This window comes from Nipponia nippon, unplaced genomic scaffold (genome assembly GCF_047370975.1).
Source record: "Nipponia nippon isolate SJK-2023a ecotype South Korea unplaced genomic scaffold, ASM4737097v1 scaffold_13, whole genome shotgun sequence".
NCBI lineage: Eukaryota > Metazoa > Chordata > Aves > Pelecaniformes > Threskiornithidae > Nipponia > Nipponia nippon.
This window is the reverse complement of record NW_028262324.1, coordinates 14,424,418-14,449,503: the sequence shown is the minus strand read 5'-3', so window position 1 is coordinate 14,449,503 and position 25,086 is coordinate 14,424,418. Positions and strand designations below refer to the sequence as shown.

At 44.6% G+C, this 25,086-nt stretch overlaps 1 protein-coding gene across 1 annotated transcript in view; it reads left to right on the top strand.

Annotated features, from left to right (window-relative positions):
• The first annotated feature begins 2,049 nt into the window (after window positions 1–2,049).
• Window positions 2,050–25,086, top strand: part of LOC148056556 (uncharacterized) — a 64,798-nt gene continuing 41,761 nt past the window's right edge. Inside the window, exon 1 of the mRNA XM_087750322.1 lies at window positions 2,050–2,320. The gene's annotated coding sequence lies outside the window, so the exon portion shown is untranslated. The remainder of the gene's footprint in view (window positions 2,321–25,086) is intronic.

Below are 25,086 nucleotides of genomic sequence, written 5' to 3'. Positions count from 1 at the left end.
GCCACGTGCATCAAGGTGGAGAAGCTTATGTCAGGGGAGGATTTGAGCACTTGGGATGGGACCTGGCATTGCCTTCGTCTTCTGCCCCATCCCAGGGGCCACGGGCTCCTGCTTTTCCTTACATGCAAAGCCTCCATGTGGGATGGAGAAGCCACCGCTCCCTTGGGCGTTTATCAGGAACCCAGATGAGATCAAGACTTTTCCCTCTGTGGAGGGAGAGAGGGTTTCTCCTCCTTTAAACCAAGATCACAAGCAATACCTAAACACCTTCTGCCTTAATTCCTCCAGTCTTTCTATCTTCCCATAGCTCCTGCAGCTTTTCCAGCAGTGATCCCAAACCTTCCTAAAGAGACAGAAGAAAGAGCACAATTAATGGCAGTTTCAGTCACTTGCCTGGCCACAGGAGATGGCTGAGAAATAGCAGCAAGATTTAGAATAGGTAAAAGAAAAAAAAAAAAAATCAAGGATTTTCCTTCGCTATTTAAAATCATGCTTCTGCCCTGTTCCCAGCTGACTGTTTTTAAAGTCTGGGTTAGAGAGGCTGGAGTAGCATTGCTGGTGCTTCTGATCAAAATGAAATCTAACATTTTGAATATTTTTTAATTATTATTCAGCGCACCCAAGCAAAGAATTGAAAACATTGGTTGGGGATTGCCTGACAGCAGGACTCTGCAGCCTCTGCACTTCAGGCAGGTCTATAATTAGAGCCTAATGGGGCAAAGGACCCCTTTACCCACCTCCAAGAGAGCAAAGTCTGCATGTGCTTAAGGGTTGCTTCTCCTGAGACCCGAGCCTACAGCTGGGCTGTTGAGTTCAAGCGTGGCTCTGGGATCTTCAAGGATGGGTGGTTTTCTGTTCGCATCTTTGTCGACGAGGAGGGGGAGAAAAGAAACAATACATTGTCCCCTGCAGCAAATTGGAGTTGTGCATCGTAATTATCTAAAAACTCTGCTTTACCAAAGAGAATCCAAGAATAATGGTTGTTTTACATATTAGCAAAATTTTCCATCCAGCTCATGACTGTAACTATCCCAGATCCAGCAGCCCTGGAGTCACAGCAGTGCCACAAAGAGTGTCTTTTTGCAGGGATTTGTTGTTACCCCCTCAAACTCCTTCAGAGGCAACTGGAAAGCTGCAAGTGAGGAGGAGACCCAGGGTCACCCTTTCTGCACCTCTGCCACCGCAGGCACTGCGGCAAATTGTCACTTGTGTGACAATCAGAGGAGCCTTCCTAATGCATTCACAGAAAGGCATCCAAACCGCTTCGGTAATGCAAAGAGATTTTTAGCGTTAAAGCACTGGCTTTGACGAAGTGGAGAGAAGCAGGCGAGGGGAGCAGAGTGCTGGGAGGCAGGGCCAGCGGGAGCCTGGGGGACGATCGCCAAGAGCCTCGACTGTCCCTTTTGCTCGGTGCTAACATCACCAGAGCCCAAAGCCCATCTTCCCCATTTCCCCCTCTGCTCGCTTTCCTCGCTGCCCAAAAGTGGGGCGCTGGTTTGGGATAAGAAAATATTGGTTTAGGCTTTGTGGAGTGCAGATAGGTTTGGGGATTGCACAAAAGTGGGCATCAGTTGTGTTGGGTTTGGGCTCTTTCCCACATACAACTCAGCCTTGTAGACAGCTTAACAAATTAATTTAATGATCTTCCACTTAAAATTAAGTTATTAAATATTAATGTATTAATTAATTTAATCCATGGAAAGAAGCATTTATTAGTGTTTGAATGCATGCAGTAGTAAGCAAAATGTATTTGGTTTCTGTTGGGCGCCAGAGTGTATTTGGAGATGCACAGAGAGGGCTCTCCATCCACGGCACTTTGCTGCACAGCATTTAAGAGGTTTAATGGCTTTTCTGATACCTAGGTGAGAAATGAACCAGGTAACTCAGCTGAAGCTGAAAGCTGCAGTGGGAAGGATGGGGATCTTCTACTGGGGCAAGACTGGGAATTTGTGTGTAACCTCCCATACGGCATGGCTGTTGGCGTATGGAAATGTGAAAGGGAAGAGCTCCTCTCCGGCTTTGCACTTATCGTGTAAGTGGCAGCCAAGGAGAAGAGCAGCCATAATTAAACCGTGATGTTGAGCCCTGGTGCCCCGGAGGTAACATCCTCGAAATGAACTGAACATTGAGAATGGCAAACTGCAAGGGACGTAGTGACAGATTCTCCGTGGTCGTAGATCACCTCTGAGTGACAGAAAATTGGACAGAGATCACGAGGAAGGCAGGAGAGAGCATTGGGGACGGGGGAGGAAGTGGAGAAAACAACCATTCCTAAAACGAGCCTAAAATCTGCCTGGTTGCTAGGGAAGTCGGACTCCTGGTAAGTAATTTCAATTTGTACCTATATTTATAACAGTATGAAGATACGTTTTATAATCTGTGTAATAAAGAACCTCATCAGCAACTTCTCAAAGAAACTTGTTATTACGGAGAATGACACTCTAATTGCCTCCAGACATTTAGCTTGTCTAGTGAGTGAAGTAACCTGATAAGCTATTGAGCTATTAAGTGATGTAGAATCAATTAATGTAGTTAGATAAGAAAGTAATACCCTACCTAGGTAAACTAAGTAATATGTGTCAAACTAGTCACTATTAATTCAGGTCCAGAAAACCATAGTAGACCAGTATAATTCCCAGTAGCCTTCATAAAATTGAGGAGGTTGTATTTTGACCAAAGAAAAGTAGTTTTCAAAAGATCATTGATGAAAAAAATAAAGACAAATACGGAATTCATTACCATGCTTATTTTCTCAAGAATATTTTCCATATCTTTAAGACATAAACAACTGAATAACAGCATTGCAGAGATAGTTAAATTATAGACACTGACTTCCCAAGTCTTGGAAAAAGAGAGAGACATGGGGAAAACACACTGTGAGTTTCCACGCCTGCACGGGAATGCACGCAGGACTCAGATAACCGGGTGTGCAATTGCCTGCATCCCCTCTTGCACGTGCAGGCTTGCACGCACGGCAGTGGAGAACAGCTTACACATAACCGTTAATGTCTCAATACCCTTTTAGCTTAACAGCAGAGTAGGCTTGCATGACGTGGTGAAGTTGGGCTGTTAGCTAGTACGGCTGACATACGGACAAGGTGACAGATGGGGAAGGGTCACAGTGCCTTGTGTAGATACAAGCAAGAAACGTGTGAGGACCTAGTTCTAGTCCCAGTTAATTTTGTCCCTGTCTGATCTAGCTTCAGGTGTGATTATCTGGAGTGTGTTAGAGCGGAGGAAAGGAGAATGGGTGAGAAATTATCATCCTGTCTGTCTCGCTGCTGCTGCAGGTTTCCTGTCCTGATATATTGTCTCTCTAGTTGGGGAGTGCAAAGGGAGGTTAATGAATCTTAAAACATTTGCAAGTGGCACAACGTAGCTCCAAGCAAGCCAGGGTATGTGGGAAAGCGAGCGCGAGTCCCCAGGTCTGCATCACTGTGCTAATGTGCTCAACGAGAGCTAATTAGCCCTACCTGGGAGCGTACAGCACCGTGGGGATGCTGCAGCACTACCGACTCCGGGGCTAGCTGCCCTGCCTCCAGCCCCGCTGTCTCCACACCCCTGTTTTGGGGGCTTTCCTTCCATCTTCTCAAGTTTTCAGAAAGAGATGTTTTCGGCTATAAAATTACGATCTGATCTAGGTCTTGCTGTAGGGATTTGTTCTCATCCAATTCTCCAGCCTGCCTAGTTATGTGCAGCATTATATACCCTGCTGCAGTACTTGGAGACCCCTGCAGTGCGTGGGCCAGGGTTTAGGGCTGAGTCTAGGAACATTTTGAGACTTTCTCCCAAGATCAGGTCCATTAAGGAAAGAGCGTTGCTATGCATGTCTTGTTTGTACAGACTTTTTGCTCCGCTGAAGGACTCAAGGCAGTGTGTCAGAGGTGGGGGAACACCTCCAGGTCCTGATGGGACAGCTGGCATTAGTACAACCTGCCGTGGTTAGGTACCAACCTTGCTTAAAGCTCTTCAAAAATCCTCGGAATGGCTGTTTGCAACTTTGGAAACTCACAGTCCTTTGGAAATCTGAGCCCAAAACTGTGGGGGAAATTGCAAGCTCTTGCTGGAAGCTTTATTGTGTGACTCGATGATCTTAAGGGTCTTTTCCAACCTAAATGATTCTGATTCCATGATTCTGTGCTGTGGATGATCTTATGACGGAAGAATATTTGGGGAAAAAGCAACATTAACATCCCTAAAATGTCTTCCTTCCAGCCCATTACATGAGTTCCAGTTACATTACATGTAACCACATGGTAAACTTGATATTCCTTTTGTTTGAGATCTTCTGTAAAGGACCACAGCAGTTCCCTATGGACCACAGGGCAGCAGTAAAACACCGATCAGCTGTGTTAAATGCAGTAGAATAAAAATAACAATAGTGAATATTTTAGTGCTTCAGCTCTAGCATTTAGATGTGCTACAGGATTTGAAATTTTGTTTCTGATCTTCTTTAAACAAGAACAACTCAGAGCCATCTGAACTGATTTGCTTAATGTGCTGTTCAGCATTCACGGCGTAAATTGAATTGTTAGCCTCTCTGCCTTTGCATTTGAATGTTTTGTTTCTAATATTACCAGCAGAGCAACCGTCCCTAACTGAATTGTTCTCACAAGTAATGTTGATGCTTTGCACTCCCACTCACTTGATGTCATTGTGGCCACTGACAAGAAGGTGCCTGTTAGAGCGAACGGGTTGAGACCAGATAAGAGGAGAGAGAGTGACAAATCAGAAATATCTCATTTTTCATCAGAGATGTTCTTTATTTCAGAAAATTCTTTTTGCCAATTCCCAGTTACTCGCTTCCTGCGCTTCCGACAGAAACGGGCTTGAGGTTGCTTTACACAGCTTGTGTGCTACCCCTCCCTGAAGCCATATGAGAACCAGCCCAGTCAGATCGCTGACCTAAAGCTGGTGGGGACCTAGCCTGGATGCGTCTGCACCTTTGCATGCAGTGTAGAAATGTCCATCATGAAGTTTTCTCGCAGCTGAGCATCAGCCCCCATGGCGCTCGTGTGTCCGCACAGTCTTTGTGTGCAGTACTGGGAGGGAAACCAGCTCACCCCGTGCCAGCTGGTGCAGATTGTCCACGCTGCTGGAAACCAGTATCTTCTGGGGTGGGTGAGCTTCTCCCAGGTCATCTCGGGGCCCATATGGAGCCACTATAGCTCCGATATATATATAAATATATATATAAAAATATATATATAAATTTTTATATATCTATATATATAAATAAATATTATAAATAAATATTACTGTTTTTCTGTACATTGGACCTGAAATAACAGAGGAACATGCAGCAGCTTGAGAGCTGTGGACTTCTGGAGAGTAAAGGCAGGAGTTCTTTGGGGAGTCTGAGCCTGCAAGAACTTGTGGGGCTGGTGTTTTAGTGCTGCTGTGGGCAGAGGGATTTCAGAGCGTGTCTCTGATGCAGACATTAGCAAACAGCTGGTGCCTGGGTCCCTGTAAGCTGGATCTTGGTCACAAACCAGCATGGGTGCAGCAGAGCCCATCAGGGACCAGAGCCTGGGGATGGAGAAGGGGGTAGTCCCAGTGACGGTACAACCATACCTGTCAAGAGCTGAGAAGCAAAAGGAGGGGCTTTGCAAGGTAAATGTAAAAGCTGTAGGAAACAGCGAGGAAGACTGAGTACAGGATTTTGGATATAACAGAACTGAATTTGTCACTACTAGATCTCAGCGAAGTTTCAGAGAACTATTACCAGAGAAAGGGAAAGGTAAGACTTGGCTCTGGGATCCTTTGAATATGAGTAACTGTTGTGACCTACGTGGTGTTCGGCCCTTTCCAGAGTTTGATGTTTCATACGTAGACAGTTGCCAGGGGAAATTTTGCTTACACCGTAATTTTCCATTTGCTGCTAGACTTCAAACAGATGAGTGCAAACTGTTCTTTCTGCAACTCAGGAGATAATTTTGCAGTCAGTGTGAACACTGCGAACCTTCTATTTTTTTTCTCTAATAACAGTTTGGCAAATCAAAGTGTCTGTTCAGTTAGTCAGTAAAAACACCTAGGAACCATGCAAAAAAATATGCAGGCGTAGAGATGAACTCTGAGCTGGCTGTGTCTCAGATTAGATATTCTCAGTGATTGGGGGTATTGACCATTTTTTAATTTATCTTGTCTGCATTGAAACAGAAGTGTCAAAGATGACTACAGAGGAAAGAAAGTCACACACACATATTTTCTAAGTACTTTTATTTACACAAATTCCTTTGCCATATTTTCTGACATGGTAAGGCAATGGTCACCAAGATAAATTCAGAAATCTAGCCGCTACTGAAAGGAGGTCAAATGGGGAAAAAAAATGAGAAAGAGAATATTTGTGCTTTGTAGGGTAGAAGTTAGGGAGACATGATTGCATTTCTTGCCTTTCAATTAATTTCCATTTTAAACCAACAACCCTGATGGTGGGACAGCAAGTAGGAGGTAAGGATTTTCCCAGTGAAAGATTTTTAATTAGTTAAAAAAACTGGTAAATTTTCAGACAGTCACCCAGATTGGTATATCCACAGTAAATAATAGCAATGAACTCTCCCCCTCTAGTTATGTCTTGCATATATACAAGCACATGCAAGCCCAGGTTAGCAAAACCACACTTTCTTTTGTTCTCTTTGTTCCCTTTGTTCACCATGCAGTAATGAAAAATGACAGCCATATTTATTGTAACATTCCTCCAGGAATGCAGAGATAATTACCTGCCCTTAGCATGGGAGAGGAGAACGAGTGTGATCTCCGTCTCCTTCCAGCTCCCTGGAATCCAACCGATGCGCTGGCATGAAATGCGAAGTGGAGGATGTCGGGAGCAGAGGAGATCTGCTACCTTGAGAGGTTGTTTTTAGGGTTCAGATTTTTGTCGTTTGCAAAAGAGCACCTGAGAAGAGCTCAAAAGCCTCTGTTAAAACGTGACTGCTTTGAATTCCACCAATATCCTCACCCGTTTCTAAAGAATAGGTCTCTGCGTGTTCATTTGAAGTAGTCTTGACTTTATCGATGATGCCCCTGTTTTCATGTGGACTCTTGCAGGGTCTGCCCAGGCAGATCTGACTTCAGCCCTGGCCATTTGAGCAGTGAGCGAGTCATTCCACTTTCCATTAAAGAAAACCCAAACTTCATCCTATGTGCTATTAAGAGGGGTTGTGGTGTTTCTGAAAAGTACTAGATGAATAAGCATTGGAACTGAAAACCTCTGATCTAACCAAAAATAAAATCATTTTGGTGCTGTAAGAGTATGTGTGACCTGGTTCCTGTTCACCCCTCTGGGGGGTGTGGTGGCAGTGAGCTCAATGATAATGCTACAGCCTGTGCATAGGAAGGATGGGGGACCCGAGCGTGCTTCCCTTCCCACCGTGCAGATGGCCAACCTCTCCCTGCGGTGGGAGCCCCGGTGTCAGGAGAGCTCCTGCTTCCCTCTCTGCTTCTGCTTGTTTGGGGAAACACCCCTGGACGAGCATTTCCCCATAGCTAAGATCCAGTGCAGAGACTCGGGGGGGACTATCACTTTTTCTCTTTTGTTCAGCCCTGTAGGAACAAGGACAACCTATCCCAGTGAGGTCCACTCAGGTGACTAGGTGCCTCCCTGTGGTTTTTAATGATTGTTTTCTAATATGTGTTCCTGTTTAATGGGAATTTAAAAACAAGACCTATTTAGCCTTTAATAAGAGAAATCTTTTCATATCTTAATATTTTTGTCCTCTGCATTTATTTCCTCACTAGCTGGGATTTTTCAGGCTGATTATGTTTTAAGGTATTAAAAATATAATCCATATGATATATTAAAATATAATTAAAAGTGTTATCATATTTTCAGCAGTGTGTTATGCCTAGGGAGATTTTACAAGTGTGAATACGTTTTTGCATCACCTGCACTAGTGAGGGAGACCAACTGACCATTGCTAACCCTTCTTACTGATAGGGAAACAGAAACAAAAAAAGAGGGGAAGGATTTTTGATGTTTCCAGGTGTTTCACCTTCAAACTGTTTTCTTTCTGATCCAGAATGTCTCCCAGTGGTACAGCAAAAGGAGATAAGGATTAAGTTCATAGCCTGGATTGCCACGTTTTTCAGGTTGTGATAAAGTTGTGGCATGGATGCGTGATGGGGATATGGGTGGCCCAGGGATGTGGAGCGGGAGCTGTTTCGCATGGCCTAATCCCCTGCCTGCAGGAGAACAGCGTAGCCTGTCCGTGGCAGAGCAGCTACTTTTGGTGGTGGCTCGGGGAGCAGAAAATGGTTGCAACACAGCCCTGCATGTGGGAATGCACGGCTTAGCGGGGCTGCGCATTCAAGAGAGTCCTTCTGGAGACCTTTCTGTGCTCAAAAGGACCCCTTTACCCTTGATATGAGACCCAACACTCTACCGTCCCAAACTGGGGTGGGAAGTTACTGGAGAAGCCCTGATCTTGGGTGTTTGTTGTGATTGCGCCCTCATGGCCAGCTGTAGGCTGGATCACTTTGCAGGGAGTGGTGGTTTGCAGGGTACGTAGCATAAGCCAGGCAGAATGGACATGAATTCTGGGACTTGCAGCTGAACTCCCCAGATCCCTGCCCATCCCTCCTCTCCATCTCTTGGCTCTCCAGTGCCATTTTTCAACCATTGGATGAGACGGGGCGGTTTGCAGAAGGCTGATATTCGTGATGCATAGCAGTGAGTGGGAATGCTGGTGACATGTGGCTGCAGGGAGGCAGGTGGGCATTCACTGCTGAGAGGGTCCAGCAGTAAATTTTCTTCGTGGGGAGGAAATGGGAGGAATCGCAGTTCACAAGTGAGTCTTGAGCTGGAGGTATGTTGGTGCAAACGAGATTGAATGGCTAATAGGACTGTTTCAGTGGAAGGCCCTCAATCTCTCATCTTCTCTCTCCCATACCCAGAAGGCATTGCCCTGGGAATGCTGCAAACCAATTTATTTCTGAGCTGCCTACAAAGAGATGGAGGGTTCGGAAATGGAGGATTTGATGGCTGAAGGATGAGTTGGGGGGTGGCATCACAAATGACACTGGTGCAGTCAAAGAGTTAAGCTGTTGTGGGAAACTCTGCTCACATGAGAGTTAGCAATGGGAAAGTAATTAAAAATAAATATAATCAAGGTGTCCAAGTGTTTTAGGAACCTGATTCTCTTTATTCCTCCTCTCCTCTTTTTCTCTGTACCCCCAGGAACTACTTATGTTCCTACAGCTCATATTTTCAACAATCTTTAAACAAGTGTTTAATGGGATTTATAAAAGCACCTGAGCAGGTTAGACAGGTTATAATTCCCACTGATTTCACTGACCTCTCTGTAAATGGGACACAGGCTCCTATATCACACAGGCTTATTTGAAAATATTACTCAAAGTATGCCGGAAAATGTTAGTCATATTAGATTTGTGGTTTAAGTTCTGGGAGGTGCTATCAGAGTTGGACTGATGCATAGAAATATAAACAAACATAAGGGTGTCTGGGTGCCTGCCTGTGCGTGTGTGTGTATAGTCTTTATTGGAGACTGAAAACCTACTGCCTGCTCTTTGGTTTTCCATTTTAGCTGGCCTATTATCAGAGATTTCTGGAGTGTTAGTTTCATAAGTAGAGGTTATGATACATTGCAGGCCATCTCTCCTGCTGGGGAGCAAAATGAAGGTTTGATAATGAGATCGCCCAAAGGCAGATAAGAGCTCTAGCTTGCTGAACAGTCCCTCAAGGTTTCCTGTGATGGCAAAAAGGAGGGAATGCAATTTATTATCCTTCCCTCCTTGTACCTTCCCATTGTTTGAGAAGTGAAAGCAACAAACTACACGCGTTCAAAATAAATAAATTAATAACCAGAGCAGGAGACCTGGTGCGTTGTTGTTTTGCTCTGAAGAAGGTCTGTGATTTACTCTAACACCATGAAGGAAGTCTCTGAACTCCAAATCCTGAAATCCCACTTAAAGGACAGGCTCTCTCCCCCTCTCCTCCCTCCCTCTCCCCGCTAGGATGGATACTCTAAAATTGAGTCAAGTGCTTTATCTTGATAGAGGATGGAGGATGGCTCCGTAACCGCTGCCGATAACCTCCCCATCTCCAATTCTGTTTGCTCTTCTTTCATGCTAAACGTTACAAAGTGCATTACAGTAAAGTGAAAGGTCAGATTTAAGCTGTAAAACACGGAAGATTCAGAGCTGAAGTTGCCACATCATTAAGCCACAGCATCTTCATGCTTATGTTTTCTAGCACATATGGTATATAAAATCACCTAGTGTTTCACAACCCTCTTAAATAATTAGGCACAACAGGGTTTGCTGGGTGACCACCTGGATAAAGTCAAAACAGTGGCATCTGCATCAACCAGATGGGAGTCTGCTCCTCGCTGCCATCAGGAAATGGACAGCCGACTTCCACTCGAGTGAACCAAAAGCTGCCGTCTTCCAGATAAGAAAGCGAAAGGAGCATTTAGGAGAGAGCAATAAATGTGTCTTCCTTCAATTTTCAGGTTAGCGAGTCTCTACTGAAACCAAAAGGAAGAGATCCTCTTCCCCAGCCTGAGAAGCAGCAGGGAGGAGGCAAGGTAAATTTGTACCTACTCAGCAAACCACGTACCTGGCAATGGTATTTTGAAGGCAGGTTGAACAAAGGCTTGTATTTTTATTTTTTTCTGTCATTTAAAAGAAAAAAGTGGGGAAGGGAGAATATTAGCAATTTAGGGCGAGGCTCCATTAGATCAAATCAGTGCCAATGATAGTCACTTATTTCCTCCATTTCATAATGATTTACTCTATAAATTAATGTCCGCCTATTTAAACACACTCAGTGATTCAGTTCTGGGTACCATGGCAATCTGTGACAGGGAATAGGGCTGAACCCACCAGTCATATGGCTCTCCGTGCTGTCATTATGCTATATGTGCGCCGACACTATGGTAATGGGGGGCTATGTGAGAACGTAGACAGATATTATGCAAACATATACTGACTTAAGTATCAATCTGTCACTGGTGTAACTCATTGTAATGGCTCCACCAAAGTCATTACAGAGTAATATGCATTACAGCATGTTAAACATCTATCATGGGTGGAGGTTCAGAGAAGCCATGAAGAAGCTATAAGAAGCTACCAACATCCAGATCTGGAAGATATTCATATGTCAGGTTTCAGTTCAGCAAATCCTTAGCAGAGCGTTTCTTTCCCCCCCCCCCTCTTTCCACTCCAAAAAGATGAATCTGAAATAACTAGCTTACAGCTTTAAGAAGAAAAAAAAAAAGAAAATCCTCTTGAGCTTGTATGTATGAAGCACATGCAAGTGAACTGCAGCAGTTAAATTCAAATCTCTCTCTCTTTCGTAGACATACGCACAGGCAAAAATAGGGTTTGATAGTGGGAAACCTTTAGCCTGACTGTGCTGCACAGCGGTTTTAGGATGTGATCCCTTCCCCTGTTACCTTTAGAGTCACTCAGCCCAATTTTGTGGTAGAAAACCTACAGCATGAAGTACACACCTGGGACAGACATATTACTGTTCTCTGGAAGGGTTAATTCTGTCCAGATCCAGGCTAGTCAATCTGAACCTGTGTCCCTCTTCAGCTGATCCACGTCCTCTGCCCGCCCCCACCTGGATGGTGTATTGGCACATCCATAACCTACATCAGTCCTTTCTCCAACACAAAATTATCCCTGTTAATAACCACCAGGACTCTTCAGTCCCAGGTTTTGCAGTGGGTCATTCCTCTTTCTGATGAGCAAGATCCTGTTCAGGACCAAAGAGGATAAGATACCTCTTGGATAACGCTAGTGACTTAGGGCAAGCTCTTCCCCTACTCTGCATTTTTTGGTTGCTTTTCGAAGAGCGATGCTGCAGCACTGGCTCAGCGATCTAAGGCGGAGAGAGCGTCTGGCATGGGCAGGTGGGGGTATTTCATTGTTCAGTGCAGACTTGGCTATTTTACTAGCATAATATACGTTCTTCAGCCAATCCAATGGATTGGAAAAGCACTCTATTTAAAGGTTAAATAGTTGATGCTCCATCAACATGTATGGGAAGTGACACACAAATCCAAAGTGATCCAAAGCGATTGGCTCAGTCTCCAGCCAGCTTGGTGGTGTAGCCAAGGATAAATGCAAGTGCACTGATTTCTAAAGTGAGTTTACCCACTGCTTACTGCTCAGCCTGGGCGCTCAGCAGTGCATTTACTCACTTTTTTGTGTACTAAAGCAGTACTGATACAGCTCACAGCATCCTCAAGCAGTTGTATAGAGGGTCAGGAAAGAGGCTTAATAGACTGAAGGTGCCTGAATGCAGTGTTACAGTAAGTAACCGACTCTCTTAAAAAGAGAGACTGGTAAAAGAAAAAGCCCAGGGAACAAACACTGGATCTGTTGTGCTGTTACCATTTAACCTGCATTCACTGCCAATTGAAATGCACTTTACATTACTTCAGTCAGATACTTCAAAGGAAATCCTGGAGATGGGAGCACTTAAGCAAGAGCACTTCTGGTGGTAATGTGTGTATTTGAAAGCCTGGCAATTGGGAAGGTTGTGAATGCAGCAACGTATCCAAATATAGCTGTAGCTTGTTATATGTAAACGACGAGACTCATTCTGATATTCCTGCTCCTATCCTGCCCTTCTGTCCTGCAAAACGGTGTGATTTCTCCATCTGTCAGCATCTCCAGTATTTGTGTTTGCATGTAACAATGTTCGCCTGTGCACATTATCCCACACAGCAGCTCGGTGAGAATAGCTGATGTAGTACCAGGTTATAAAAAGCCCAAAGGAGACATTCAGGAAAGGCTCTTTGAGGAAAGTATTGCTACTTCTGCAGTACTGCCTGAGCCTTACAGGCCCACGGGGGAAGGCAGAAGTGGCAGGCAAAGCCATGCATGCAGCTGAGGGCAGGCAGAGGATATGCAGGGTTGGTGCCAGCTTTGGACTTGTTGGGTCAAGCATAACCAAGAAGATTATCAGGTAAAGGTGTATAGCTAGAGCAGGTGAAACCCTTGTATGGAGGTGCTCAGCTCACAGTAGTTAAATCCTCCTGAATGAGAGTACTCACATGGAGGTCTAACGTGTTTTAATTTGTGTGTGCTGGGCATTGAGTCCATGTAGCTTCACCATGTCCTGCAATGTGAGATGTGGGGTTTTCCACCCTCAGACCTTTGTGCCCTGACACTTGCACAGGGACTGAAGAGCAGGCAGTATCTGCATCTGCAACGAACAGACTTTTGCAGAGTTTGCTGGGACATAACCTCTCCCATTTTCTACCATGCGTTGGTGCATGCTCAGACTGGAGCACGTGGCCAGGTGTGCACATGAATGTGCAAGGTGATACTAGTCAGTCTCAAAGAACTCCCTGTTATTGAAACATTATTATAGGGTAGATCTGCTGCAGCTTACTGTGAGACATAAAAGACACAGGACCAAGAGGGACATACAGAGCACATCATATGGCAAGGGCAGTCTGTGAAATGTCGGACAGCATATGGACAAATCCCAATGACCCAGGGAAAAATGTATCAGCCAAACTTTTCTGGTTAACTTTCTTGGAGAAAGATGTTGCTCCGTTGCCTTCTGCCTTTGTATACAACCTACTCTCTATCTTTGTCGTCATGGTGGACGAGAGTTTAAAAGATAATTTCCTTTCAGGTTCTTGGTAAGAAACGTCTCTTTATGGAGTGGGTTCATAAAAGGTAGTTCAGAATACCTGACTATAGGATAAGAGAGTGCGATACCTTGGAGCTGGGGAGAAGAGCCACAGCTGCTCTCTTTTCCCCAACACAAATGGGAAGACTGTGAGAACACATTGACCTTTATTCAGCACAATTAAATGCCATACAAATAAACAGCTAATTCTGTTTAGCAGCGTGGCTGCTTTTATCTCCCTGTGGCCATAACCAGGTAAAATTCCCCTTTGCTGATCTGACCATGTGTTGACACGTTTAGGGCTGTGGCACGCGAAGCAAAGGACCTGTTTGCTCTGTCCCTGAGCAAGGACATCTTCTCCTCGCTCCAAACTCTCATGTAAGGTTTGGAAAGGCAGCTGAAGGGCAGGCGTTGCTGCCTTTCCAAAAGGCAGGGAGTGGGCAGGGTGGGAGGAAAGCTTGTGTGCCACCACAATATCTGGGATGGTTCCTGCTTTGCAGGTGGAAAATCGGAGCAGTGACTGCCCCAACAATGCACACAAGAAACCTCCCCCCAATAAGGGACATGTTCAGAGAGCAGCATCTCAAAATGTATTGCAGGCAGTCTGGTAGCTCCACCTCCTATTAATTTTGCTTGACTTGCAAAGACGGTTGTAAAGACTCTGGTTCAGTATCTACTGATAGTATCTGTGGGGTTTGAAAGTATAATGACATCTTTTTTGTGCCATTCACATGTTCATCCATAGGGCTGAAATCTTCCTCTTCTTGAAAAAGCCCTCCCCATCCCGCATTTCACATTGACGTCCCGTGCTGGAGTATGATCAGCCTGTGGTTATGGCACAGCTCCAAGCTACTCAGGTGATTCTCTAGAGATTTTAGCTGCTAAAAATCAAAAAAAGTCTCTACTGAGCACGTGCAAATAGTAATTTCACAAATGCATTTAGCACAGCCAAATTTGAACAGATTTTCATGGGAACTTCAAAAGGCAAAAGACATATTCCCAGCATAAAATCCCTCTGCATCCCCCTGTAATAGTAAAAAATTTAACAGAGCAGATTGCCGTTCACTTTTTAGCATGGGAAAAAAGACTTGTTTTCTTTTCTTTTTCCCCTCAGAAATATCTGATCTATATTACTTGATTTTTTTCAGAATTCACCTTCACGAAATTTCAGGCCAAACCATAAATTCCCAATAAAAGCAACTACGAAGGTAGTCCTGGATTTAAGACAGTTGTCTCCAAAGACCTGGATGATATACCCATTTCTACCTCTCTCACAGAGTTCCTACACCGTGTGCTAACATTTCTGGAGTCATTAGTAGATGCGAGCTGCTCATGTTGGGGTACCACGCTGGCCTTAGAGGGGTGCTGAGCTCCCCCAGTCGCATCCAGGCAGCGTAACAAAGAAAGCAACCTGGAGCGTGAAATACCCAGTTCTGCGTCATCAAAAATTGGGTACTGCAAATCAGTGCATTTTGGTGAACTTTTTGTTTGTGACTCAGCACTTTCTTCTGTAAAGTGGCAATAATGTCACCCTTCTCCCAAATTAATGCTAAACTGATGAATGCCATAGACAAGCCTAAGAGAAAATTAGTCATTGCCTCCAGAACAGTGTTTGAGTAGTTTACTGGAAAGAAAATCTTGAATAGGTGCTCTTTAAAGGAGCTCTGTACTTTGCGCACATGGACGGTTTGGGAAAAAATGGCATGTGAACATTTAGCTCAAAGATAATGTAACCATGTATACGCCCAAAAGAATCAAATTAAGATTGTTCAGGTAAATATAATTTGACATTTCCAGGCTATGTATTACACAAAGATTGCATACATAATATCTTTATGCTCCATGGTCGCCCTGAATTCCAGATTTTGGGATCATAACCTCAGAAAGGACAGTCTCCTGGTGGTATTATATTGCTCCAGGAACACCTACCCATCTTCATGGTCCTCCCTCCTTGTCGGACCAAGCTGCCAACTGGAGCATGCTCTTGGGAGAGTTTTGTATTAAAACCAATCAAAGGGATACCTTCGACTCTAGCCCTTTCCGATGCTATGATAAGCACAAGGCTCATTCACTAGGTTTATCATTTTTCCCTCCTTCCACAATCTGAGCTTCAAAGATTCAGTTCATCCTTATCTCGGACCAAAGGGCTGCACTGAGCCTGGCTTGCTCCCTGTGCCTAGGGCCAGCCCAGCCACAAGTCTTTCTTTCTAGCTGACCCCAGAGGCTGTGGTTTGAGTGTGGCCAACATCAGATGCCTTTGCTGCTCTTCCCACCACCCTTTGCCTTCTCTTCCTCTGCATTTCTGCACCGTGCCGTGGCTGGATGTGCTCTGCTTGTCACGTGCAGGCTCGGGGGGTAATTTTATGCAGGCAGCCACGGCAGTTGTTAAGTGCTCGGCAACTTCCCACAGCCTGCCATGAACGGTTGTTATCAGCGCTAATTAGTCCATGGAGGTATTAATTGCAAGAAGAAATGCTTACTGGAAAAGCGCACTTGTCTCCTACCCTTTTCAGTAGCAGCTTCTTGAGATCCTTACTCGGGACCTGTGAATAGCCACCAGGAGCAGGCAGATGGAGAAATGAATTTAGTAGCTCCTCTGCAAAGCTGATAAATAGCCCTGAATTAATCTAACCCTTAAAGATAGAAAAATATATACACATACGTGTTTAAGAGCCCTGTGATGAGATGTGCGGCTTTTGCCAAGTCCTTTCATGCCTCCAGCAGTCCAGGATCTCAGTCTTCAGGGTCTGTGTTGCTGAGACCTTCCTGACATCACCCAGACCTATGTTTGCCTCTCTGAAATGGAAACCTGGCTATTCCTTGCTGTCTGGGGTGGCATCTCACAGTCAGTCTGGTTTTCTCCCTCTCCCTCATGCTCGTTTTGCTCGTCCCATATGCACTCTCCTGATCCAGCATAGCCAGTGATCCTGACCTGGAATCCTACCGCTGGCTGAAAGGTGAAAGCAATCATGCAAAATCTCTTTAGGGTGCTCAGGACTGTGATTCGAGTTCATGTTTTAGAGTTGAACTTCTGGAGTAAAAATGCTGGCCCAGTGAACCAAGAACTCAGGAAACTAGATATTTTTGGTAATTAAAATATACTGGAAAAAGACATGCAAATTCCCTTGTTGAGATTTGTTCCTACCACACAAGCAAAGTAGCTTTGTTGCCATTTTATTTATCATTTCAACAGATACAACCTATTAATTATTTGTAGCACGTTCGAGAGTAAACACGCACTCCGGGAAGTGAAGCGAAGGCTTTTTAAGTTCAGCTGTTTCTGGTTCCCTTCTCCTGCACACAAATGTCCTGAACACCACAGGCAGGGCCACAGGGCGAACAAGAATCTGTGTTCGTTTCTTCTTTTATCACCAGTTTATACGTAAAGGCACTTTTTCAGTCCATCATCAGATATTCCATGCTCAAAGTAAGAAAAGCAGGAAAATGCTTCTACCTTGGCAGCATCGTCTCTGCACGGGTCTCTCGACTTTGCTAGCGATCAGCAGGGACAAATAGATGGGCAGAATTCCTCCTTGTTCTCGTCTCCAAACCCACAAAACTCTTGAATTAATTTTATTTTTAATTTCATAAAATAAAGTTAATGCTTCAAGTAGGAAACATTTGAGGACAAGTTTCAGCTCTGAGTACTTTATTGTGGCTGAGTTTTAATCCTCGGTCCATAAGAAGGATTATGCTGAGAACACTGACATCACCTTAAATATAGCAGCATGAATATGCCACTGTAATAAATCTTTTCAGCTTTTAATTTCAATTCAAGAAAAACGTTGGTTGAAAATATCTTCTTTCCCAGGAACCTTCCCCTGTCTCAAACGTGCCCACACTCCCAGACACCATCTGACGCGGCCTTGTCAGTCAGAAGGGTGAAGAGGTGCTATCTCCACCCGACACAGCAGGCCTCGAAAAAACCTGCGGATCCAGATATAGCAGCAAAATGCTGATTTTACCTGTTGCAATTGCCATCTGGGGAGAAGGGGTGATAAAGCATCTTGTTAAGCCGTAACAAAAAAAGTTTGACCAGTAAACCTGAGCTCACACTGGGAAAATTGCCCCCTTACAACTTTTTTGGGGAGACGTGATGAAGGTGGAGGTGGCCTCGGTGCGTGGCTGTGCTCAGCAGGAGTTTGCTCCTGCGGCTCAGGAGGGGGATGGGACCCAGCGAAGTATCCAGGAAGGGGAAATTTGATTTATAAGTGAAGCATCAGCAGATGTCTTAAAAGGTCTCCTGAGAGTTTGTAATACTCTGGAAGAGCCGAGAGTAATAAAATGGAATAAAATCGATTACAGAGCCAAGTTTCTATCCCAACCGCCACACCTAGAGGAAAATGAGCATTGCTTCTACCAGGCAGAAGGGACTCTGCAGCCGGGGTCTGAATGCTTTCCGCCCCCAGAGGCGAGAAGTTGGGAACGGTCTAGCTCAAGCTGAGGTCTGACGACCTTCAGCACCAGGGCATATGCTTCACCAGGTATAGGAAACGTCCTCCCGACCGTGCCAGTATCGCTTGGCACTCTTGTGATTACCCAGGGAGTTTAATTGTCTCTTTTGTCTTCAAGATATCCTGGGACTGCAGATAAGTTTGGAGGTTTGCATGGTGACTAGAGTGACGATAATATCTAGGTTTCTTGCAGAAATGTCAGATGTTGAGAAGTTGGTCTATAAATAACACAATTTTGTGCTCACAGAATATATGCTGGTTGCTTTTTATGAATCGACATTACAGTTATCGTAAATGGAGTGCTATAGAGCCAGTTACTACGGTACATAGATATCACCAGTTTTGGCCTGCAAGTGATGTGCTAGTAGTATCCTCTCTGGCAAGCGATGTGAAATGTTACAGCACTCATTCTGCTAGCAAAAAAAAAAAAAATCCCAGCTACAATATCATCCATCTTTTACTGCATATGAAGTATTATCACCAACTGTCGATGGGAGCACCCGAAGCTTTAAGGCTGGCCTGATAACACACCTACCATCCAAGATATGTGCAAGACAAACATGTGGAACAGCGCTGCTGATCACTACTTCGGCAGCCAGCGTTAATGGTATGGTTTCATGGAAAAGCGCAATTCACAGCATTTGTGGGTGAACATATGCAAATCAGCATATAAATCAGGCTGATGAAGCTGCAGCAGCCACCACAAACCAAAAATAAGTGTCTCTTTTCCCTTTAGGCTAACACTAGCACTAGCTGAAGTAGCAGCTGCACGAGCCTGATGAGGCCCAAGAAGGCCATTAGAGTCTCGATCTGTGGTTTCGAGCATAGTGGACTGAATGCAAAACCTTCTTTGCAAATTTGCGGTCCGACTAATTTTTTTTTGTTAGTTTGATCAGCATTGTGCTGTTGCATATGTTTTCCCAAAAGGGTCTGTACTGAGCTGTTACACGGTGGGGAAAAAATGACTTTTTGCGTTATAATTCCTAGCTTGAAATAAACATTGCAGTCATTTAAAACAGGCTTGGTTTAGAGTTGGTAAAACCTTTGGTGCAGCCTGATCTGTCTCCTTTAAGGCTGTCAAACTGAAATGAATTAAAATGCAGAGAAAATTATTTAGAAAAGAAAATGCAACTTTGCAATTTAACTTTGCTACAGGGATGAAGTTTTAAGAAATGATTAGCAGTTTGGGTGTCTTTCGTCTTGGGAGCCTGAGGTTGGACTCATTAAAGAGAAACAATTTTCAGAAAATATTGAACGCCCACCTTTGGAAAATCTGTTCTCTGCAGGTAGCTAAAGATGGGCCCTAAACTCACTGGTCTGTTTGAAAGGCTCAGCTTAGCCATAAATAAAATGAAAAAAAAATTAAACCAGGTACAATGGAATAACTGTGATACTCCACACGCAGGAAGGCAAAAAGATGCTTTGACAAAGGGAAGCACCAGTGTAAAGGCAGCCGTGATGCTCGTGTTAGGAGACGAGGTGGAAATAAACCTTATTCTGGGCTCGTAACAGTAGGCACAGGGTAGTGGTAGGACAAGAGGGAAGGGTGGCCAATCTTCATCAGTTCTGTAGACAGAAACCATGAGGTCTCTAGGATCTTGGGACTTGTTGCTGCTGGTTCTGAAATAATGTAAATTCGAGGACCTCTGTTTGTATTTTTAAAGGGATCTGGCTGGTAGACTTCCTTTCAAGATGATCATTTTGATGATGTTGGGATTCTGCTGCTTTAAGAAAGACGAATTAGGGAATTTGAAGTCTTAGATGTGCATCTCATCTTTTAATTTAAATTTAAATAAATAAATAGCTGGGAGTAAAACCAGAGTGATTTGGTGTCACTTCCAGAGCTGAATAAAATGCTGAACCTAACTAAAACCCACCAGTGGTGAAAAATAAGCTAGAAGTTTAAAATTAATCCCATTATTGTGCCATAAAACATTATTAATAGGTGTAGAGGTTTAGGCAAATCCTGTTATTTTAATACTATCCTTTCTCCTAAATATTTCATAGCCAGTTTTTATTTCTTTTATTAAATAGTCCCTTTAGAAGAAAGATAAACTCCCTATTAGTGAAGTTCAGAAGCACACGACCTGCAGGGTCTAGCGATGAAGATTTTTAAAAGGATCTGTAGGAATTAGCAGTGGTAGCAAAGGGTTGAAGAGGAATTGCTGTGCACGAGTGGTCCTTCAGGCTGGGCACCGCTGCCTCACCCCATCTCTGTGCAGGCCCAGCACATGGCTACGTGTTACTGCAGTATGATAATATTGCATTTGCAGGATGATAATATCATGCTGATCAATTCAGAACCACAGAAGACCATATTCTGTAATCCCTGTGTGCACAGAATAATAACCACACTTTGCAAGTAGTCCCATTCATTCCAGTGGGACTCTCTTGTAATCAATATATTTGTTTCCAAATTATAGTGTTATTGGTCCAACTTGATCTTTATTCCCGTTAACCAATTGCATGTGCAGAAGGCCTGGAAACGATGCCACAGCGAGGGCTGCTCTCGTCCCACTCCCATTGTTCCAGGACTCCAGTCCTCAGAGTTATTGTTCAAGCTGCCAGTTATCTCCGAGTGCTCCCAGCAGATGTTGGGGGGAGGGGGCAATGTGGTTTGTTTTTTTTTTAAGAAGTTTGCCTCTTTAAGGACCAGCCCCGATGAGAGATTAATTCTGTTTGCTCTCCCCTGCACTGTGTTTTGTCTCTTTAAGTTGGAAAATATTTAGAGAGGAAAATGTGTTTTCTTGCTGTTCAAAATAATAATAATTTGCCAGTGGAAATTTATTACTGACTTCAAAGGGAGCCCTAAATTTGCTGATAGTAAATAAGGGGCAATCCTGCTTTCACTACAGTAAGTGTAGCTACTCCTGCGGGGTTTCGTGGGCACTGATTTGAATGCAGAGCTGTCCACAATACGATATTTCCATTCTGTGAGCATCCTCCAAAGTTCAGCATTTATTTTTGTCTGTGGTGGAACAAAAAAAAAGAATTTTGGGCTGTTTTTTGAAGATGTAGGATTGTATCAAAATATTAGTTTTCAAATCAAAAGCTAGCTATCGTAAGAAGGTTTCTTAGATTTGGGATTGTTGGATTATCTTAAATAGAAGAGTCTTCTGGGCTATCACCTGATCTCTGGGGTGGTGGTCTTAGTCATAAAAGATGGAAGGTTGAAGCTCCTTCTCAAGAAGAGCTTTTCACTCTACATCTTCTTCTTGATGACCCACTCCACCCCAAATCAAGTGATGGAGTAGGACAGCTCTCTCTTTTCTGCTCTCTCTTATGCGTATATGAGGAATAAACAGGGAAGCCCACAGGAAAGCTGGTTGATATGGATTTATCTCCATGGCGCATTCTTGCTTTAATGATCCATCCTCTTTTGGTGACATTTCATGAAGATGACGATGTCCCAGCCAGTTCTGCTTCAGTGAAGGTGAAGATGTAGAGCACCTCAACGAATGAAGCCTACAGGAGAGCTCATCTCCTACACTTGGAAGTTCACATCCCAGCCAAAGGGACCTTCCTGGCTTAGCTCCCTTCCTAGCCCTAACCTTATTGCTGAATATTGAACCAGAAACAAAACAAAAAAAATTAATCCATGCCATGCCTTGATTAGGGATTAGAAATGTTAACCGGCCAGTGCCTTTTTCTGCAAGGGTATGCAGCCCCTATACCTTTAATTAGAGTAGCCTGTGGTACTTGCCATAAAGCTGATAAGTAATAAATAGCTGCCTTTGTCACATGCAAGTTCAGCATTGTGAAACGGCACACGGACGGCTTTAAAAAGCCTTTGATTAAACCCAGCACTACAGTAAATCTACAAACACAGAGGAAAGAAAAGAAGCTATTTAGTCTGTGCCAGTTCCTGGCATTAAGTATGCAAATTTCTCAGTGTCTTCAGCTCCCAAGAACAGCAGGCGCTGAATGCAGCAGCAGCAGCAAGCGGCACGACATCATTCATTTCAATCATTAAAACAAAAGCGGGATAAATCGCTACCTAATTTGTAAAATATGCTTATCATATAGGCTCTTTGGTCTTTAAGAAAAGCACCAGCTGAATGAGAATCACTGAATTATTTTGGAAAAAAAAAAATGCTTGAATCAATTCTGGTTTTCCCCCTTCTCCCAATGATTGTTCTTTTCTTTCTTTTTCCTTTCTTTCCCTTTCTTTTCCTTTCTTATTCTTTCCCTTCCCCTCCTCTCCTTTCTCTTTTCCCTTTTCCTTGTTTTTCTTCCCTTTTCCCTTTCCCTTTCCCTTCCCAATTTCAGGTGAAACCAATCTGTAGACTTCCCTCAAGCTCCCACCCCAAGCCACAGGAAAACCAGAGTCTTTTTTCCTGAACACACACAACTCAACATTCCCAGGTCTGTCTTTTCTCTCCCTCTTTCAAAAAAAAAAAAAAGAAGGGTAACACCAACCGAAGTCCAGCCACGAGCTCTGCGCTGAGCATCACCCATCACCCTGCTTCCACTGCGCCATCCAGCAGCCCCTGCTGCCATCCTTGTGCAGTAGATCAGCAATCTCCATTCCTCCTTGCATGGCAAAATGTATACCCAAATGCCTGATCCTGCAACCTGCCGGGGGCTGCCTGCCGAGGGAGCCCCCCTGGGTGGTGCTCATCACCCCTGCACCGAGGGACGAGGCTGTCTCTGGCCTCTTTCCCTGTTCCCGGGTGCTCAGCTCAGACACCATCGCTCTTTTACAAACAGCAGCAGTGAGGATTATTGGTACACAGGGAGCATCATCACTGGGTCTCTAAAAAGGTTACATTCTACCCCATCTGAATTCATGGTGGCCTGCAGGTAACTTATTTTTCCAGTTAGACTGTTCCTTTCACATGAACCAGTTCACCACCTTCTCTTCGGCTTGTGGCTACTCGGGGTGCAGGGGACACGAACACTCTCGCTGAGGCTGCCCCTATAACACGTCGTTGCTTACGTGGCTCCTCTGCCTCCGCTCCACGACATGTGTCCGAGAAGAAGCGGGGCCAACAACCCTGCTCTTCTATGAAAAGTGTCCTTCGATGATTTACCAGCTGTTCAGCCATTCGGCTGTTAAAGGATAGTGCCTCTGGCAGTACAGCTCCCCACTGTTGTTATGCTGGGGCGTCAGCAGATGGAGCATATCATGGTTATTGAAGTTGGATACAGTGACTGTCAGAAGCCTTACATTGCCTGGCATATGCAAATAGATCCCAGGCATCTGGTTGTGTCTTGGGCTGGCCACATGAAAAAATATTAAAAGAAATCCATTGGTTAGGGAGACCCACCGGTCGTAGCTTGGATGTTACCATGCAATAGCTACCGCGCGATTCATGACGTGGTAGATAAGCCAGGGATGGAGGAGTTTTCAATAGTAGTAGGTGTATGACTGGCTGTGCAAAATGCACACCCAATGGTAGACCAAAGGCTGCTGGGACTGGATGGGTGTGATAGCACAGCCACGGCTGGGTACAGCACCCACACACCGCCACAGCGCCTGAAGGGTGTTATCAGAACAGGGGTTCAGATGAAATATTTGATGCACCTCGGATGCTTGTGCCACCTTTTACTTCACTATGGTATCGATTTAGTTCATCATTGGCAGAACACTCAAGAAAGGGGAATTAAATGCTAGCTGATCTCCAGTGTTCTTCAGGGTGGCGGCACGTCTCCCATCCAGTGAGCAGATGAACAAGCCAAGTGCATGAAAAATCCAGCCCAAATTGGTGCAGTTTGCTTTGGAGTGTGAAGTCCCTGCCTCTGTACATGGAGCTCATAGTCCTGCCACAACTTCTACCAATTTCATGCAGTCTTCTACAGCCAGGCCTTATATCTTTCCAGTTGAGTCTGAGAAAGGATTTTCAGCCCCAGCGTCTGTAGGATGGTGACTCTTAACACTGATATATTGAACAGCATCGGAGATGTTCTTGCATCAAACAGCATCATTGCAAACTTCCTAAAAAACACAGCTTGATGCTAGAGCATTGCACTCGGATATAAGATAAGGGACCACGGAGATTAAATATTGCGATGTACAGGTATCCCAGGTGTCAGTGCCCCGGAGCTATCCCGTGACTTGGCAGAGACAGCAGAGTGTAACCCCACTCTTCTTCCATGGGGCAAGTTGAGAAAATGATGTTTTCTTTCCTTCCCTGGCAACGCCTGGCATTACAGAACAGCTACCCAGAGAGTTTTCTTTGCTTCTCCTCTGGAGATGAAACATGTTCTCCTCTCCTCCCGTCTGCTCTGCTTCGTCCTGGCTCTGTGGAGGGTGTGAGTGGAACCACAGCGTCCCAGCGGGCTGCGCAGCGAAGGGATGTCTCGGGCTCGCGCACATCAAATCTCCCCTCCTCGGCCCGGCAGTCTCCTGGCACTCTCTGCCATGCAAATGCCTTTCCTAGCTGCTGCCTGCTCCTATGCTTCATCCTTGGCTCCTTTTGCAACATCAGAGGAACAAAAAATGGGGGAAGGGAAGAGAAATAACATCCTGAATATTGTGCCTTCTAATTAAGCTGGCAGTGATCAAACAGCTTTTCAGGAGCACACTGTGTTAGGCTTGCTGGCACGGGGCTTTCCAGCCACGTGGGTTATTTCTAGGGGAAAAGCAAGCTCCATCCTCATGGAAGCGCCCGCGATATTCTGGGGGCACAGAGCAGCTTTAACTGATCCAGAAAGACCTGGAGAAAGAAGTTGAAATCCAGATTCCTTCTCCGTCTTTGGTTGCGGTGTCCTTACCGTAAAGGGACTTGTAGAAACTTCAGCAGCACAAGCTGTTCCTGGATGTTGTTGTATAAATATGTTTTATGTATAAATATGCATTTGAATCCGTGTTTGGACTCAAACCTGTCTGTTCATCCAGCTGTCGAGTAACCTCTGCAAACAGCAGGGTCCTTCGTGACAGATTGAAACCAAGAAAACCACTGCCTGTTCTGCAAAACATACTTAATTTGTTAAAGAGATGAGAACTTTGTTGAATTAATAAGATGTGCTAGAGAAGGGAGCTGCTCTCCGAAGAGCTGAATCCTGGTTACAAGTGCA